The sequence below is a fragment of the Belonocnema kinseyi genome, chromosome 5 (assembly GCF_010883055.1).
Source record: "Belonocnema kinseyi isolate 2016_QV_RU_SX_M_011 chromosome 5, B_treatae_v1, whole genome shotgun sequence".
In the NCBI taxonomy this organism is placed as follows: domain Eukaryota; kingdom Metazoa; phylum Arthropoda; class Insecta; order Hymenoptera; family Cynipidae; genus Belonocnema; species Belonocnema kinseyi.
This window is the reverse complement of record NC_046661.1, coordinates 136,589,122-136,603,677: the sequence shown is the minus strand read 5'-3', so window position 1 is coordinate 136,603,677 and position 14,556 is coordinate 136,589,122.

Genomic DNA, 14,556 nt, shown 5'->3' with positions numbered 1-14,556 from the left:
TAGTCTATCAAAGCTGCAAATTCCTATCTACATTTGCATAAATAAAATTGATTATGTGCACCAATGTTTTAAATTTCATAAATATTATTGAATTTAAAAATCATTGTTAGCGGCGAAGAGAACCAACTATATAACATGTCAACTTGTCGATTATTATATTTAATAAGATACTTAAGCAGTTACTTATCATAAGGATATAATATTCTTAATTCAATATTTTATTAAACTGGCCGCAAATAAGTATAATGGATATATTCTTGATTCAAATAGTTGTTATGATTCTATTATTTTCTTGATTCAAGAAAATCGGTCCCTTGTAAAAAGAAAATACTTGCTTCTTTCAAGTAAAATCAGCCAAGTCAACTAGCCTACTTAATTTAATGCAAAGTGAAGAATTTAACAAAAACCAAAAGTTTTACAAAATATTTTACATTTTATACTTACACGATACTTGTAATGTTCTAAGCCATCTTTGAATAAAAAATGTTATATTTTAGTTTTTACATTTGTTTCAATAGGATTAATGACTTGGAGGATTTTGGTTCACACAATGATTTATATGTTCTATTTGATAATTCAATCTGATAGGACGGAGGGATCCTACTGGAACTAACGTCATTTCATCTCGGGACATCTTGGTAACCATGCCGCTTTGCATATTTATTTTCACCCGTCTTCTGTTGCGATTACCATAAAATCCAGTAAAAAAATCACTATTCTCTAATATGGCAAAGACTTCACCATCAAAGGTTGATAATACAATGTATTCTTGTTTGTTAATGGGCACAAACACATTACGTTCTTGGGTTAAATAAATTCGTTTATCAGCAGGGAAAGTGTATCTGCGAAGTTCGAATATTCGTTGCCGATCCCTATCGGGTTTAATCCGAATAAATTCAAGTTCTTCAAGTTCATATCCAGATCCGACAGAAGAAGGAAGCCTGGTAGGTAGAGCCCTGCATCTGGTAGGAGATCTGGACCTGGCGCAAAGTGATGACTCGGTAGGAGGAGACTGCCTGTCCTGAGACAAAGGTCTGGTTCGCAAAAGATACCTGCCAGGAGATCCAGGTTGATCAGAAGAACCAGAAGGTCCGCTACGAGGAACACCAGGAATAGGTGCGCCATTAGGCAAACACTCAAAGTGTGAACTTAACCCTGTGAGAAGAAACAGAGAATGCTTAGAAAATTCAGAGTATGACATGGACTTCTTGTGACAAAATTAAGGCATCGAATAGCTAACAGGAGATGTATCATTATTCCGCAAAAGTGGATGTACTGGAATGAAAGCTTCTAATGTGTCCCCTAAGGGTTTACATTTTTCTTACACCTTCTCTATTCCTTTACACACCCTCCACACACTTACTTGGTGGTGGAAGGGGGACCTACGGTTTCAGGTGGGTTCCGAACCACCAAGAGCAACAGCCTTAAGTACTTAGAGAAAATCTTTTTCTCTAGAGGTACTGGTCCCACGACTCTCCGGAGATGAACAACTCCCTTGCTAGGCTAGTGTTCACCGCATGGGCCACCGAGAATCTTCCAGAGTGCGAGGCGGGAATCGAACCCGCAAGCCGAAGGAGTGGGTCCAAAGCCGACCCCCTCTTGCCTAATTTTGAAAAATAATTATATATCTCCCTTTTTTATAGGGCACCTTAAGGCCATGTGATGAGTATAACAGCTGATCAAGTCAGACCTAAGATCAATATTTTTTCACCTATATTGAAAAATAAAAGTTTAAATAACGCGGAAATTTTTTTCGGGAAATGTTAATAAATATTGAAGGATCATTTGTGGCCTTGCAAAGAGTTGGAGGAAGTTTTTCTAGCAGAAGTTTGACTTTTAACTTTCTCTGACGGTAATCATGCAATCTGTTTTACTTACATACCCCTAGAAGTTCGAAGTTGTCTACTCGTTGCGCTAGTGCTGCTTTGACACAGCTGATACCAGACTGATAACTCTGTCAGACCAAATAGGTTTATTTGCATTTCAAGTGCAAACATTAGTTTTTGCGTTATTTGTGCATAATGTTCGTGAGCGATTTCTGTTGTTTTGCCCCACTTTGATAAATGTAAAACTCATAACTAGCCCATTGACAACATTGCAAATTGCTTGCAGGGTTTGAGGACAGCACGGTCGATATTTCTCCAAAATAGTAATTAAAAAAAAACTTTTTTCACTATTCTAATTATTTAGGACCAGAGACACATTCTTGCATGCCTTCTGTTTATCGTGCTAAATTTTCAACACGATATCTCATTCCGTGTGGAAGCAAGTTAGAAAAGAAAACTTCCAATGGTATTTTCTTTATAAAAATTTTTTTCTCAAAATTTCTACCGGAACAAGGCAGAGACATGAACACATACTTATTTCGGATCAATTCTAAGACCGTTTCGAAAAATAGCAATTCAGCTAATATGCAGATTACGGCGGACAAATACTGGCACATAGGAAAACATTAGTGTAGGGAAACAAGAACGTAGCAACTTGGAAAAAAATTTAAAAGGGGTCGCAGGAACAAATAAACACAAAAAAAGGAAAGCATGAACTCAGAAAAAATGGAACTCTAGAAAATAGAAAAAAAGGAACGCAGGAAAAGGAGAACTCATAAAAAGGGAACCCAGGAAGAAAGAAGCACAGAAATTGAGGAGAAACGGAACGCAGTAACATAGAAAAAAAGGAACGTAGAAACACGGGTTGAAGGAAAACAAAACAAAATGAAATCATGGGAGGAGGAAAAGAAAAAAAAGGAACGCAGGGAAAAAGGGGAGAAGTGTACCGAGCAACACATGAAGAAAGGAACAAATTAGAGTAGGCACATAGGTATAAAGGTAAGCAGAAAATCAGGAAAAAAGGAACACAGATACACAGGAAAAAAGAAACGCAGGGAAAATTGGGAAGCAGGACACACAGTAAATCAGGAACACTAATGAAGGGAAAAAAAGAAAATGGGGAAGCAGAAATAAAGGAAAAAAGGAACGTAGGAACATAAAAAGAATTAAAAACAAAAAAAAGTAGAAAAGGGTTAAAAAACGGAAAGCAGGAATACAATACATAAAGAACAAGAAACGCTGGTGCACTGGTACTGGTAAATAGTATATTATCATATTCACCAATAGAGATGAAGATAACTGCCGAGGATAAAACTATAGTAGATATCATTCTTATTCTGCCATATAAAACAAAAAGGGGTGACTGTATTAATGATGAATTTTACTGACAGTATAACTAATGATGATTCTGTTGCTTCATCAGCTTGAGTATACAACACATATTTCATATTCGTTATCTCGTGGAATATACTGCTTGCAACTTGGCCTTGTAAGATATTTTCATTTAATTACTTACTGTTAGGAAAACAGTTTTCGTTATCTCAACAGAGATTTGGAATTATAAAAAGAATCTCCGAATTGCACTTCGATAAAGATCACAATCTATAGTACAATGTACTATAATAAGAAAAATAATTTATTAGTTAATAAATCTGTAGAATTTGCTTAGGCTAAGGCCGGATGCGTATCCTTTGCTAATTATCATAGGTTGAGGTATAAAAATGGTATTTAAAAATATATGTTTAAATTGATTTTGTCCCGAAAAAGGAAGTAATGCCAGTCACTGTTGACCAAGTTTCGCCTTTCAGGTACTTGTAGGAGAAAGTAAGCATTAGGGAAAATGTAAGCCACCACTAAAGAGGGTTACTAACCCCAAAATATTTTTGCACACAAAAATTCATCCAAATAATTAAAAAGAATCTAATTAAAAATATATTAAAATTATTATACAAAATAATCAAAAATTATCTTCAACGGATAATTAGTCTTATGTGCAAAAATATTAAGTAAAGATGATTATGTATAATGTGATAAAATTGTGACTTTTAACATTATTCCAACAGGAACGACATGAAGGATTCAATATTCGTTTTCAGCTATTCTATTATTACACATTCTGTGATAAATTTTTTCCGGCAAATAGGTGATTCATTTACAACAGATCGCATATCTTAATTTTATTGAATTTTATATCTCTGATGGATGTAAATAAAAGGACCCTCGTGTATCGGAGTAATTTTACGAATCTGTTGTGATATTCCAATTCGGCCGATAATTTTAAATGAAAAAATATAAAATTCATTATGTGAAAGAATAAAATAAAATTTATCAGGGTGACAGGTTTCGAACACTCGAAAGCTTAAACTTTGTACAATTTCATGGAAATTGAAGAAACCCAAGCCGGACACGTTACCACTTACCTAAAACACATAAGATACTATGGGTATTTTTTATGTTTAAATATTCCGTGAAAAATATGAAATATACGTTTTGAATAACCGAATTTTTTCCGTTACAATAGCAAAAAGTCCAAAAGGCAAAATAGGAATAGCTCGGATTCGGTCTACTTTGTGTGAAAGCTGTCAAAAAAGTTAATCAAAGCTGTCAATTTCCTCGCTTTAAAAATAAAAATGCTCCAAAATTGAAGTATGAAGGCATCGATAAACAAAGAACACGAGACGAATTTATCCTTATGAATGTAAAGTTCGTACGAGGGAATGTGTAATTTTATTTTTATCGAGTGTGTAATATTACACTGCCGTTCGAAGGTCCTTTTATTGACATCGCCAGAGGATGCAATTTCACATACTTTCGTAAAATAACACAGTGGAGTGCGTGATATTTACAATGAAACAATATTTAATTTTCCGAAATTTTGTAATTTTACGCGCAGAACACCTGAAGGTGGGGTGGGTGTCCTGTCGCGTACAAAAGAAAAAGGAGAGTATGCGGTGCTATCGCTCTCTAGGCTTCGGCCACATGCCAGCAAGCTCCAAGGAAAGACGTTCAAGGAACTAGGCAGTCTGATAAGTACCTGAAAAATAAAACACGGAGACGTTTTTTTAGCCAAAGTCGGTTTTCTTTTTCAACATACAGCGAGTCCAACGATTTTCTAACTTTTTGATACCGTCCGAAAAGTACTCGATCGGAAGGTCTCCAAAATACGCCTCAGTTTCAGCTATGAGCTCCTCATTTGAGCAAAAACGCTTACCGGTGAGCCATCTCTTCAGGTTAGGGAACAAGTAATAGTCGCTGGGGGCCAGGTCTGGTGAATACGGTGGCTGAGGAACTAATTCGAAGTCGATTTCATGCAATTTTGCTTGTGCAACTAACCATGAATGAACAGGCGTATTGTCGTGATGATAAAGCGGTTTTTTCTTCTTCAAATGCGGTCATTTTTCGGCGATTTCGATTTTCAATCGGTAAAATAATGATGAATAGTATGCTCCGGTTATGGTTTTACATTTTCCAAGATAGTCCACGAATATTATGCCATATGCATCCCAAAATACGGAAGCCATAACCTTTCCGACCCATTGTTGCGTTTTTGGACGCTTCGGAGCACTTTGGCCCGGTGGAACCCACTGTTTTGCCTGTTGCGTTGACTCAGGAGCGTAGTAGTGGATCCAGGTTTCATCCATGGTTATGAATCGGCGCAAAAACTCGGTCGGCTTACGCGAAAATAATGCCAAATTCTGCTGGGAAGTTGTCAAACGAATTCGTTTTTGGTCCACTGTGAGCAAACGCGGCACCCATCGCGCGCAGAGCTTCTTCATGCCCGAAACTGAATGCATGATATTGCCCACACGTTCCAATTATATGCCTACAGCATTAGCTACCTCTCTCAATTTCACTTTGGGATCATTCAACATCATATCATGGATTTTTTCGACATTTTCTGGTGTAGTTACCTCTTTTGGGCGCCCAGATCGTTCAGCATTAACTGTGCTCGTACGGCCACAACGAAACTCGGTAAACCACTTATGAATCGTTCCAATCGACGGTGCAGAGTCCGGGTAATACTTATCCAGCTCGGTCTTTGTCTCGGATATCGTTTTCTTGCGAAGATAGTAGTGTTTGATCAAAACTCGAAACTGAGATTTTTCCATATTAAAAAAAACTCGGAGGTTAGTCGCTTCTCAGTGCTGTAACTTGTAAATGCGTAAACATAAATGGCTGAAGTTTTGACAGGCGTCATTTGAAGGATCAAGCTAGACGAAAATGGTTCACATTAGTGAATACTAATGCCATCTCTTAGAATTTTCAGGTACTTATCAGACTTCCTAGTAATAAAGTTTATCCTACCGGGAGGCTTGCGCCTTCCTCGGCTGTGTGGTACTGCGCGCACAGCGGGATTTTGTGCAAGCGTCTTTTGGGTGGGTGCAGATAGGGATGCCAAGCAGGCACAATGAGTTGGAAGCCGAAGCACGGCTTACTGGCTTTACCCCCATGTCCTCGCAGTAATGCGAAAGCGGTTCCGATCAATAGATATTTTAATTTGAAATAAATCATAAAGATTTTTCAGCCATAGCGGTTTTCGATTTTAAAAAAATGGTATTTTTTTAAGCTGCCATCTTTCAAATTAAACCTTTTAATGTAAGCATTTTTGAATTGCGATTTAAAAAATTAAAAGTTGGCCCTCTGAACTTAAAATCCTGCAAAAAAGGAAATATCATCTTAGTAGCAAGAAAAATGATTAAAATTTGGTTCGTGTTTGAGAAAAAAATGATATATTACGGAACAAAAGTTCCTAAAATTTCTATTTATATAGTTCAGAATCCAGAGACCGTGACAGAGACATAGAATTAGAAAAAAAATTTACATAGTGTCAGTAAACATTAATAATCTGTAAATCATAATTATTTGTCCGAGAAAATGTAGACACATGAGAAAGAAAATAACAATATAACCTGCAAACTCATTTGAACAAAATACACACTTTTTTTATTCTTTAATAGTTATACCACTGTAAGATGTAATTTACCTCTTCCCTCTTAAAACGCGATTATACTTGTTATAAAAATAAAATCAAAACACATGAAAAGCCGACATTCTCTCTGCAAGCCACATACGTCGGACCCGGCCCGTCTCGTCTAATTCATCAATTTTACTATTTGAAATAGTCCTTTTCCACTAGTTGAGTGCCAGTGTAAATTGCACTGTAAAAATAGTGAATTTCACTGATTGAAATAGTGAAAGAAAGTGATTTCACTATTTTAATAGTGAAATAGCTTTGACTAATTCCGATAGTGAAATTCTCACTATTTCAGATTTAGAGAGAATACTTAAATAATTCTCCAATTACATCACAAAGAGGCGATACTTTATTATTTAAAAATCCATACGCTTTGAAAAAAAAGCAAATTTTTCCATTTACTGTAATTAGTATACATTTTATTTTTTTTATTTTACCATACGTGCGACAATTGGATAGTCGTTCGATAATACTTCAAGCACCTGTCATCGATGTCCATTTGCGAGAAAATGCATTTCGTAGGGCAACATACTTACTATAGCGCGGTTATAATTACAAGGGAACTTATGAATTTGTCCATTTTAATAGTTTGTTTCAGGTCTTGAGCGAAAAACTTCGCGCCACGCTCTATGTACTCGCCAATGAAACGCTAAGACATTTATCATTTACATATATAAAATCGAGTTATCATATTGATAAAATTTTTCAATGATTATCTATTTATTTTTTTAAAATTTTATACTCGTCTACTAAATTCTAATTTTGAAAATTAATTGCTCAAATAATTAAGAGCAAAATGATTTTCAACCTCGTGTTTATTGAAACTGTCGTATTTATGTATGAATGTGTGTGTGTTTATGGTCGTGAACCTGTCTGTTTATTTAGGTCGATATCGATTTTACTTCAGTCTGATTACTTGTGTCTTTAAATATATTTGATCTTAACTCATGTTTATTGACAATTTAATTACTCTCAACCTGCCAAATTCTGCTTATAAATTCTTGTGAATTTTCACAAGAAATAATTATTTATGCAATCGTAATTGGGTGTAAATTTCCAGAATTTATTAAAATTTTAATTTTAAGACATTTGTGCATCAAAATTTATAATATAAGATTGTTAAAAGGAAAGACAGTGTTACATTTTTTGGCACGCGAACAGGAAAATAAATAGTTGCTCTATTAGTTATAGATAACAAAATAAATTACATTTACATTATACAAATAAAATAAAAGGCAAATCTGAGCTGGTTCATGAGTCAAGTTTAGCTAATTGATGACTCAACGAACTCCGTCTCAAACAAGGTCACAGCCTGGTATTATGTTACCAGGTTTGAAAAAACCTACGCGTTATCGTTGGAGTTTTGTTGATTATAGTAGAGTACAACGAAATTAAAGTGTTGAAATGGTTAACAATGAGGATAAAGTTTTGAATGCGAAGAGTCCAGAGCAACTTATAACAGTTTTGAGAAAAACTCGACAAATATTTTAGTTTCAAAGCAAATCTCTAAAACAAGTCGTGTAAATATTCTGGATAGCACTCTTGATGGAAGTGCCAAAGCTTGATTCGATACACAAAGAAATACATTTATGGATTTTGCAGATTTAAAAATAAAATTTTTAGCAGAATTTTATTCAATACCAATTAGAATCAAGATTAACTCCAGTTGGTTAGAAAATCGGTTTGAATCAAACAAAGATAATTTACAAACGTATTTTTTGAATCAAATCAAGGAAGCCCAATATTTTTTATGAAGAATGGAGCCATACGAAATGCACTAAACCATCATTCAGCAAATGCTTATTCCCGTTCGTGAATATATGGCGACTTTTGATTTTGCTGATTTCGACGAAATTTCACAAGCGCTTTCACAACTGGATTTGACCTTTGTGCAAAAAATTAATAATCAAAAGAAGCAAATGCAATACCAACCTAAAGCCTTGAATAAAAACAATTTTGAAAACAAAAATAACAATTTAAAAATGCGAGAAATCCAGGCTCAGAATTTTAGAACATGTTGTAATTCCAATTGTGTTCATGGATCGATCAATAATTTGAGCTCACAAGTACCAAATCATGATAATGTTTCGAGAGACTCATTTGATGATTTGGGTTCTATTTGGCAGAAAAAGAATTGATCAATTCCTATTTTAAATATACCGCCCCTCTTATATTTATGCGCATGAATCACATTCAATCTAAACGTTTTACTGGTAATTTAAACTCCTAGCAGGCGCGATGTTTTCTATGAAGGTGTCGCGTTCTAATATTTAAGACGATTTTGAAAATTCATCTCGTGATCTCGAGGAAAGAATGAAAAAAAATTAAAAATAAGATTGCTCAAATTCCTCCGTGCTCTCGAATAATTATTTGTTTCTTCTCAATTCCTGTGTCAGCATTAGTAGACCCGAGGTGTCAAATTACGGGAATTTCTGAAACGTTTTATGAATATCTGCAACTTTATGGTAAAGTAGTCAGGAAAAGCATGCAAAACGAACGCTTTGCGGATTTGGAGGGGCTTGAAGGTTAAAATTCATGATTTTTGCATTGTCTCGAAAAAAAATTAATAACTTTTTTGTTTATTACAATATTCTCGTTTTTATTTCTTAGATAGTTTCAGAAGACTTAAACACGTACTTTGTATTTAGAAAATTGGCTAAATTTGCGGGAGTTGAAATGAAAAAAGATTGAAATTGGTCGTTTTCAAAAAATCCAATTTTGATCAATTATCTCAAAAACTACAAAACCTATAAATTTTTGCAAAAGGAAAAAAAGATGCGCCTTGGAATTCTCTACAAATATCAGTCTTTAAAATTAAAATTAGAAAGATTTTTAAAATTGACACTCAGGACAATACTTCTCAGGCTGAATCCTACCGTGTCTTCTTTTGGTCGCCAGCGGTTCAATTATACGGTGCGAACGGATGATTTCTGTCTGAATTTTGGATATTACTCCTAGAATAATAAAATAATACTCCTAGAATATCGGGGCACGATTAACATTGTTTTACCGAGAAGAAATTAAAGTACGCCCTTCCTTGAGAGCAAAAACTCCAGCTTGACAAACCGTCATTGTTATTTGCTTTTCGACGATCTTCATTTACAAAAAATGTACGTTCAGGTTTTTCTCCGCTGATTTCACTGGTATTTAATCTGCACATTTTTATTTTTCAATATTTATTTGGACTCGCAATTTTTTAAGACTTTAGAATTTTTATAATATTCCTGGCGGATCGAAGGAGCCGAATGGAGCCTCTACAAAGTACCCGTAAAGAAGCCATTGCGCCCCCATTTAGTTACTTTTTAAAAAACTAAAAAAAAAACAGCAAAATCAAATATTAAAATGTTGAAATTCTGATTGTACGTTAAAATTCCTTATAGAAGGTCACGGAATAATCGTAACCGTTTTTTTTTCAACGGTAAAAAGTTTAAAAAAATATAAGACAACAGGTGTTATGGATGTTATATATATTTTTTAAACTTTTTGCCGCGGCAAAAAAAGTATTGTGATTACTCCATGAGTTTTCAATAGAAAATTTAACGTAGAATTTGAATTTTAACAATTTAAAAGTTGATCTTGCTGTTTTGTTAAGTTTTTAAAAAAGGAACCGAATGGAGACTCAATGGGCTCTTTACGAGTACTTTGTAGAGACTCTATTCAGTTTCTTCGGTCTGCCAGGGATCTTGTATAGTTATCTTAATCATAACATTTTTGAATGATGTTCTATTTATGTTTTAACAATTTTATACTCGTCTATTAAATTCTAAATTGGAAAATAAATTTCTCAGATAATTAATATCAAACCGATTCTTAACATTGAGTTTATTGAAATTTTTGTATTTATGTATGTATGTGTGTGCATGTATGGTCGTATTAATTGATTAATTTATAGTAACTGATTATCAAGAGTGCACACAGGTTACAATAAATGCAAGAAGATTTCAATAATTTTACAAATATCAAATATTTCAAAAATATTAAAAATATTTCACAATGATTGCCGCAGATTTGACAAATATTTCAAATATTTCGGACAGACTTTAGATACATTTCAAAGAGTGCACAAAGATTTTAATGATTTTCCAAAGATTTACATAATTTCGCAAATATTGCAAAATATCTTTCTGTAATGTTTGCGATATATTGGATCTGGTTGAAACTTGGCTAATCACGCGTTTCTTTTTATTCACGTTAGTGGAACTTCTTTGAGGATGGTCCGATTAGACTTCTATAATATGGTTTCGTAAAGCTCTTTTCATGTGATTTAAGTATATTATAACGATATCCTTGAAGAAAGTTTTTTTTTGGTTTGAAAATCAAAATTGCAATTGATTAAAAATTTTTTTTTCAGATTTTCAACGCCTATTCGTATAACGTTTTACTATCAAAACCTGATTTGGAGTGGATGGTAGACTAGCTCGTGCAAAAAGTATCTTCGAATTTCCACTTATTCCATCACAAGACCCTCCTTTATGAGACATAGCGTGGAAGTGGCACTCTGCTTCAATTTCAAAATCTTCCTTATGAAAGCATAGATTGGGTCAGTTCTTGTTCTTGAAGTGTTGCGGTACTCCGTCAGAAAAGTGAAATATCTTCTTGGGTTAAAAATTACTCTTCAAGTAATTGAAAATTATTTTCAAAAATGCGTGAATGGCCACAGAATCATGAGTTAGAACGTCTAATAACATAGCCATGCTATGGTGTTTCAGTTGATCATCTTCTCTGTAATAAATAACTACTTTGAAAGTACTTACTTTTCAATTTTTCCAATGGAAAGCTTGTGCGGCGTTTTGAGCTGAAACGCTAAATGTTCTGCGAAATCAAACTGGACAAAAAATTGTCCTTTAACCAATTTTTCCTTTAACAATTTAACAAACAATGACTGTTTCTTGTCGACAAAATTATGCGCTTTTAATTTTAATAAGTCATTACTAAGCACTTTGATAATGTTATCGATATCTGCTACCTCGTTCAACAGCATGCTTCTATCAGTTTCTTGCCAGGTCTGAAACTCAACTTTATCAATACAGTAAGCATCCAAAATTTGTGGCGAAATGTTTTTGATTACACTTGCTCTTTGACATTTCTTGCATTCGTCAAAATGACAGCTATCAATAGGAGTGCTACACATAAATTTGTCAAACTAATCATGATAGATGATAACATATGTATAAATCGCTCCTTACTTTGTCGATATTGATTGTATCCAGCTTCAGTTTTACGTGTTCGTAATGCACGAAAATGAAAACATTGTAAGTGCCAGAAAAACCAGGAAATACACAATGTTTTGGTCGCAACTGTGTAAATTTAGATATTTCGATATTTAAAATTGCTTAGCTAACTTTCTGCGACCTTAAGATTTTGGTGCAAGATTTAGAATCAAAACTTTTCTAAAGTATTGCAGGCTGCCTGATATTTTTCTTTTAATTGCTCAAGAAATTCTACTGCAGCTGAGTGATACTTAACATCACATAATAATTTTGATTTTTAAGTGAGAATATCATTTACATTGTCATTAATGTCCTGAAAAGGATCATCAGTCCGGTCATCAGTTCAGAAATTTAAAACTGGGCCTTGAGAAGATGTGTTCATACTTTTTCGACATGATCTGCACACTTTTGAGTTGACCGGCAACCAACAATTATTTACGATGTAGACTTTTAGGGATTTCTCTTATATCTCGGATGTTATATTTTGACAGCAACCAGAAGACTATGGATGAAATTAAAGGTTTGAAATGAAATATAGAATGTACAAATTTAAATTTTAGCAAGAAAAAATTTGTGGCCCACTTTTTATCCTATATGATTTCAAAGAGTATAAAAAAGGTATTTTTTAAATAGAATTTTTTTTTAATGTATTTTTTTTCTTAAAAAAAAAACAAGAACACCATTTTTCCAAAAACCCCTCTATAAAGAATTGTATTTATCCCTTAAGATTGAATGGTTAAATTATGACATTTGACAATTCATAATTGCCATAGGCCGCGGCTGTAGTATTGTTTAAAAACATTTTTCTCTCATATTTACTCTTTTCTACTAAAAAAAAAACGCTTTTCCATCGAAATTAAAAAAGCCATAAGGATGACTTGCATATGTTTTTATTTTGTATCAAAAGCTTTTGAAAAAGTTTTTACAACTCATTGAAAAATTTAGTTTCAAATATTAAAAAAGCTCTAACTTTCTAAAATTTGTTCTAATAAAAAATCTAACTAAGATAGTTTTTAAGTATATTTGTTATGTAGTGAGAGATTTCATGAAATTTCTTAATCTACCAGAAAAATATACAAATATCTTTTTAATTTTCAAAATTTACAAAACAATATCACTTTTCTAGTTTTCATCAAAATGTAAAATTTCACTTAGATAAATCGCCAGTGTACGTATATCTTTATCAAATACTGACTGAATTAGACAGATCCTTTAAAAGTTAGCGTGGCTACAACACTGAGGTTACTATGCATACAGCCATGTAGAATTACATATATTCGCACAAACATACAGACAGACAACAACAGAGGCCGATGAGAACGAAAAAGTTACGCTGAAAACACTATTTTCAAACCAAAGGACGAACTATCAGCCACCACAAATTATTTAGTAAATAAAGAAAAAATTTGTTTATACTTAATTTGAATTTTCAAGCCGGATGTCATGTTAGGCTTAATTTTATTTGATTCAGTTTTAGTTTATATTTTTTCACTTCTGTATTAGATGGGCAATCAGAGAGAGAATGTGACACATTTTAAACAAATGCATTGTTCAACAAAAGAACTGTTTTCGTTCAAATCAAACAGAGTGCAGTAAAAAACAAATTATTTGATTCAATCAATAAGGCAAATAGTTTCCATTTATTAATATTAAATAAACCTTTTTTTCAATTGAAACAAAAAATTTGTTTGTTCCAATTATATGAAATCAAACAAATTTTGTTGTTAGATTCAAGCAAACATTTTTCTGAATGTAAGCAGGAAACGTGTAAAAGCAAACTTTCTTTATTATTTCAGTTGAATGTTTTGTTTACGCATATCTCCGAATTAAAAAAACAATAATTAAAATATTTTTTACTGAGCAGTAAACTTCACTGGAAACGGTTAATACGCCCTTGAATGTTAATGTTCTGATTGAACCTATTTCCGGGGAGTTCCGCTTACCGTTAGCCTCAAAACCGATACGCATTCTGGAGTGGAGTGGTTTTAAATACATCAAACTCTCGATTTCAGTCACCCTGTTCTCGGCTTTCTTAGAACTGCTGGCTCCCAAAGTTTCTCAGGGGAGTAGAGCGAGAGATTTTACGACATTATACATATAGATATGTATTCTAATTGAAAATGAGTCAGACGGACCTTAATGTTTACGTCTTTATCCCCCCCAAAATCAGCCCAAGGCCATTTGAAGGCAATACCCGACACTTGACTAAAAGCGAGAGTTTGGTGTAAATCTGTAGATATAGTTTTAGCGAAAATTCTTGTTATAAATAATGTTATTCTTATGTCCTTTTTACAAAAAGATAATTAGTTTATTCCTAATACATTTTTATAAAAGTGGATTATAAAAAACTTTACATGTTTTTGTGTCGAACAACTTTTTTCTTTACATTTTTCTCGGCTGTAGTATCGTTTTCCAAAGGTTTATTAATTTTTATTTTCAGTATTGTTTTTTTTATTAATAGAAAATCTATTAGTTCTATCTCAAAATTGTCATAAACAAATTTTTAGGTCCTTTTTGAGTGAACAACTTTTTTCGCAATATTTTC